Source organism: Pan troglodytes, chromosome 16 (assembly GCF_028858775.2).
Source record: "Pan troglodytes isolate AG18354 chromosome 16, NHGRI_mPanTro3-v2.0_pri, whole genome shotgun sequence".
Lineage (NCBI taxonomy): Eukaryota > Metazoa > Chordata > Mammalia > Primates > Hominidae > Pan > Pan troglodytes.
In genome coordinates, this window is record NC_072414.2 from 32800699 (window position 1) to 32807097 (window position 6399).

The window sequence follows — 6399 nt, forward strand, 5'->3', positions numbered from 1 at the left end:
AGGCAACTGCTTAGGAAGCCATGTTTATTACCACGTGACCCTCCCCCGATTCATGTATTTGCTGACACAGAGGAAACCTGCAAACCTAACTTATACACAGGTGTCAGGGACTAATACTTCCAGGCATACATACTTGCATTCTAAGGCAGGGTATTTTTGTTTAGTCTTTTGTAATGAAAATTTCTAAACTTTAAAAAAAAAAGTGACAGAAGAACACTGTAATTTTTTTTTTTTTTTTTTTTTTTTTGAGATGGAGTCTCGCACTGTCACCCAGGCTGGGGGGCAATGCTGCGATCTTGGCTCACTGCAACATCCGCCTCCCAAGTTCAAGCAATTCTCCTGCCTCAGCCTCCCAAGAAGCTGGGATTACAGGCGCCCACCACCATGCCCGGATAATTTTTTGTATTTTTAGTAGAGACGAGGTTTCACTATGTTGCCCAGGCTGGTCTCAAATGCCTGACCTCATGATCCACCCGCCTCGGCCTCCCAAAGTGGTGGGATTACTGGAATGAGCCACCGTGCCCAGCCTGTAATTTTTTTAAAATGGGGCCAGGCATGGTGGCTCACGCCTGTAATCCCAGCACTCTGGGAGGCCGAGGCGCGTGGATTGCTTGAGCTCAGGAGTTCAAGACCAGCCTGGGCAACATGGTGAAATTCTCTCTCTACCAAAAAAAATAATAATAATAATACAAAAAATTAGCTGCTTTGGGAGACCCAGGCGGGAAGATTGCTTGAGGCCAGTAGTTCAAGACCAGTCCGGGCAACACAGTGAGATCTTGTCTCCGTTAAAAAATGTAAACAATGGGCCAGGCACAGTGGCTCATGCCTGTAATCCCAGCACTTTGGGAGGCTGAGGCGGACAGATGACTTGAGGTCAGGAGTTTGAGATCAGCCTGGCCAACATGGCAAAACCCTGTCTCTACTAAAAATACAAAAATTAGCCGGGCGTGGTGGCACACGTCTGTAGCCCCAGCTATTCAGGAGGCTGAGGCAGGAGAATCGCCTGGGCCCAGGAGGCGGAGGTTGCAGTGAGCCCAGATCGTGCCACTGCACTCCAGCCTGGATGACAGAGCAAGACCCCATCTCAAAAAAAAAAAAAAAAAAAAAAAAAGTAAAAAAATGAAAAGCAAGATTACTCAGATATGGTGGTGCACACCTGTCATCCTAGCTGCTTGGAAGGTGGGAAAATCACTTCAGCCCAGGAGTTCAAGGCTACAGTGAGCTACAATGGCAACACTGCACTTAAGCATGGGCGACAGAGCAAGACCCTGTCTCAAAAAAGGAAAAAGGCGAATGGATGACAGTTTAATGATGAAATTTTAGGCCCTCACTTAAGAAGGTAAGGGAGGTGTTTGAGTGGCTGGAAGCTAAGATGGCAGCCAGGAAAAGCCCAGGCTTTGGAGGAAGCCATCTGAGTTCAACTCAGCTTTGCCCTGCATTGGTTTTATAATCCTTGGCCAAGTTTCATAGCCTGTTTTCACATCTGCAGATTGGGCTTGTTGGGAAGATAAAATGAGATGATGCATGTAAACATTTAGCATGGTATCTGAAACAGAGTCCCTGTCAGTAGACATTCATTCCTGTCCTTTATTTACCTCCCCACTCTCCCTGCCCTCCTGGCGAGGCTCTGGTGGCCAATGCCTGGGCTTTCATCAGTGTGGCTCTCTTCCTGAGCAGGAGGAGGGGGGCCTCTAGGATGCATCTTGTCGACTCAGCTGTCACTTTAACACTCTGTGGCCAGGAGGCATTATTATGATAGTTCCCTGCCTCTTCTGTTTCCTATCTTTTGAAGGGTTTGAGAGCCCTTTCGGGAAAAGAAACTAGATGAGAAGAGTCACTGTGTTTTGTTCATTTATTTACTCACTCATTTAACAAAGATTTTATGAGCTCCCCTGGTAGGCCAAACATTATGCTCAGCGGTTATTCAAGAGCCACAGGATGGGCACGGTGGGTCACATCTGTGATCCCAGCACTTTGGGAGGCTGAGGCGAGAAGATTGCTTGAAGTCAGGAGTTCAAGACCAGCCTGATCAACATAGTGAGACCTTGTCTCTATAAAAAATAAACAAAGGGCAGGCGCGGTGGCTCACACCTGTAATCCCAACAGTTTGGGAGGCTGAGGTGGGTGGATCACCTGAGGTCAGGAGTTTCAGACCAGCCTGGTCAACATGGTGAAACCTCATCTCTGCTAAAAATACAAAAAGTTAGCCGGGCGTGGTGGTGGGCACCTGTAATCCCAGCTACTTGGGAGGCTGAGGCAAGAGAATTGCTTGAACCCAGGAGACGGAGGTTGCAGTGAGCTGAGATCGTGCCATTGCACTCCAGCCTGGGCAACAAGAGCGAAACTCTGTCTCAAAAAAACCCCCAAAAATAACAACAACAACAATAACAACAAAAAACAAACAAAACAAAAAACAAAGAAGAACAAAAGAGACACAGTCCCTGCCTTCATGGAAGGAACTTATAGTCTAGTGTGAAAATAAACAAACAACAATCAACTCATCAAATAAATGTAAAATTGCAATTTCATTTAGTGATTTGAAGAAAAGTAGGAGGTGCTATATGAATGTCTAATGGAGGTGTAACCTGGAAAGTGATAACATCTGGACTGAGTTCTGACAGATGAATAGAAGTTAAACTGGCCCAGGAGCCAGCAGGGATGGGCCTGGCAGAATGCAGAGGACATGCAAAGGCCCTGTGGCAGAAGGGAGATGGTGAGTACAAGGGACTAAGAGGGTCAATGGGGCTGGAACAGAGGGAGGAGAGAGGGAAAAGTGAGGCAGGAGAAAGGGTTGAGGTACCCAGGCAGGGCCCTGTAAGCCACGTTGAGGAATTTTGTCTCCATCTTAAGGGCATTGGGCAGTCACTGAAGGGTCTTAAGCAATGGCGCTTGGGCAAGTTGACATGTTCAGATTTAAACTTCCAAACAATCACCGTGGCTGTTGCACAGAAAGACAATCAGAGGGCACAGAAGGGCTGGTGGAGGCCAGCTAGAAGGCCATTGCAGTAAAGCTAGTAGGGGAGGTAGTGCTGTCAATGGCAAGAAGCAGGCAAATTGGACAGCTATTTAGGAGGTAACGTTTAACAGATATTGACTGGTAATGGGCTGGGGACACACAAACATGCAAACTTTATGAAAGCCTACACAGGGACAGACAGATGCATGCATGCAGCCTCTGTGAACATGTTTCAGGCCGGGAGCGGTGGCTCATGCCTGTAATCCCTGCACTTTGGGAGGCTGAGTCGGGCGGATCACCTGAAGTCAGGAGTTCGAGACCAGCCTCACCAACATGGAGAAACCCCGTCTCTACTAAAAATACAAAATTAGCCGGGCGTGGTGGCACATGCCTGTAATCCCAGCTACTAGGGAGGCTGAGGCAGGAGAATCGCTTGAACCTGGGAGGCGGAGGTTGCGGTGAGCCGAGAACACGCCATTGCACTCCAGCTTGGGCAACAAGAGCAAAACTCCATCTCAAAAAAAAAAAAAAAAAAAAACCAAAAAACGAAAAACAAAGCAAACAAAAAAAAAAAATGTTTCATTCGTAAACTGGGGGTTGATAAGATTCTATATGAGCACGCAGCATGGATACCATGAAGCTTGATGGCACACTAATGAGTGATGTCCATTATTTATAGCAAGAGGCTCCTTATAATATCCTTCCAACTTAGCACTGACCCACATCTCCTCCCTGGCCTGTTGGTACCACCATTCATCAGTAAGTTTGCCCAAAGATAAGGGAGCTCAAGATCCAAGATGAGATAAGAGATAAAAGCCACCAGGAGCACACAGCCACATCAGGGCAGAAAAAGAGGGTGGGGGCCTGGGCAGGGAGAAAGGTGCCTGCCTGCTCTCCTGGCTTGGGCCAGGTCCAGTGCTGAGATAAAATGGGCAGCAGGCAGACTCCAGCAGAACCAGGCTGCTCTTTTTAAATGTCTTTTCTTTTATAAAAACTTTATTATAGCCGGGCGCAGTGGCTCACTCCTGTAATCCCAGCACTTTGGGAGGCCCAGATGGGCAGATCATGAGGTCAGGAGATCGAGACCATCGTGGCTAACACAGTGAAACCCCATCTCTACTAAAAATACAAAAAATTAGCCGGGCGTGTTGGCAGGCGCCTGTAGTCCCAGCTACTCGGGAGGCTGAGGCGGGAGAATGGCATGAACCCAGGAGGCGGAGCTTGCAGTAAGCCAATTGCGCCACTGCACTCTAGCCTGGGGGACAGAGCGAGATGCTCTGTCAAAAAAAAAAAAAGAAAAGAAAAGAAAAGAAAAACTTTATTATAGAAGAAAAACATGTTTATTTAGAAACTTTTCTAAATTTTCTAAAACATGGACAGGCACGGTGGCTCACGCTTGTAATCCCAGCACATTGAGAGGGCGAGGTCGGGAGTTCGAGACCAGCCTGGGCAACATGGTGAAACCTCATCTCTACTAAAAATACAAAAAATTAGCTGGGCATGGTGGCACGTGCCTGTAATCCCAGCTACTCGGGAGGCTGAGGCAGAAGAATGTCTTGAGCCCGGGAGGCGGAGGTTGCAGTGAGCCTAGATTGTGCCACTGTACTCCAGCCTGGGCAACAGAGCAAGACTCTGTCTCAAAAAAAAATTTTTTTTAAACATTCAAAATTTCCCATAATCCCACCAGACAAAAACCACCACCACTAACATTATGACAAGTTTCTTTCTTGTCTATTTTTTTCTAGTCTTTATATATCTATTTATATATATGATATATATCATATATATGATATATATGATATATATGATATATATGATATATATATGATATATATATGATATATATATATATATATTTTTTTTTTGAGATGGAGTCTTGCTCTGTCACCCAGGCTGGAGTGCAGCGGTGTGATCTCAGCTCACTTCAACCTCTGCCTCCCCAGTTCAAGCTATTCTCCTGCCTCAGCCTCCCAAGTAGCTGGGATTACAGACAACTGCCACCACGCCCAGCTAATTTTTGTATTTTTAGTAGAGACGGGGTTTTACCATGTTGGCAGGGTGGTCTCAAACTCCTGACCTTAGGTGATCTGCCCGCCTCGGCCTCCCAAACTGCTGGGATTATAGGCGTGAGCCACCGCACCCGGCCCTCTATGCATATATATTTAACATAGTTAAATACTATGTATAGTTATTTGGAAAACTTTTAAATTAGTATGATTATTCAAGAAATGAATTTTTAAGAAGATGTGCTCATTGTGGAAAACTCTAAAATACAAATGAACAAAGAAAAGTATAAATTATCTGGTGTATTTACTTTCCATTTTTTTCACATAGTTTGGGTTTTCACAAAATTCGATCATTTTCTAACATTATGAATACATTTTATAACTTAATATATTTTGGTTACATTTTATGTCATTAAGTAGTTGTATTTATTTATTTTTTGAGACAGTCTCACTCTGTCGCCCAGGCTGGAGTGCAGTGGTGTGATCTCAGCTCACTGCAACCTCTGCCTCCCAGATTCAAGTGATTCCCCTGCCTCCTGATAGCTGCGATTACAGGCACATGCCATCATGCCCAGCTAATTTTTTTTTTTTTTTTTTTTTTTTTGAGACAAAGTCTCGCTCTTGTCCCTCAGGCTGGAGTGCAATGGCGCGATCTCGGCTCCCTGCAACCTCCACCTCCCGGGTTCAAGCGATTCTCCTGCCTCAGCCTCCCGAGTAGCTGGGATTAGAGGCGCCTGACACCACGCCCAGCTAATTTTTGTATTTTTAGTAGAGATGGGGTTTCACCATGTTAGCCAGGCTGGTCTCAAACTCCTGACCTCAGGTGATCTGCCCACCTCGGCCTCCCAAAGTGCTGGGATTACAGGCATGAGCCACCACGCCCAGCCTATTTTTGTATTTTTGTAGAGACGGGGTTTCACCATGTTGGCCAGGCTGGTCTTGAATTCCTGACCTCAGGTGGTCCGCCCGCCTTGGCCTCCCAAAGTGCTGGGATTACAGGCATGAGTCACTGTGCCTGGCCTAAGTAGTTTTATATACATCTTTTATTAACGCAGTTATTCAAAATTTGGACCATGACTCAGAGTAAGGAATTTAATATCACAATGTACACATGTACATATATAAAGCTAAATTTCTTATGAAGCAAAACTTGTCCTTACTCTGATATTTTTCATTCTATTTCATTTTATTTTGTCTTTTCAAATGCCAGTGGCAAATCCCTTTACTGTTTTTAAAACTCACTAATGAATCCCAACCTGTTCTATTAGAGGTGATTCCATGATTTAGTCACTCAGTCTCATCTTTGGATATATGGATCACCACCAATTTGCCATTATAAATAGTGCTCCTCTGCTGAACATTTTTGTAACTATTTCTTTGTTAGCATCCATGATTTCCCTTAAGAGAAGTTTATAGATGTAGAACTACAAAGTCAAA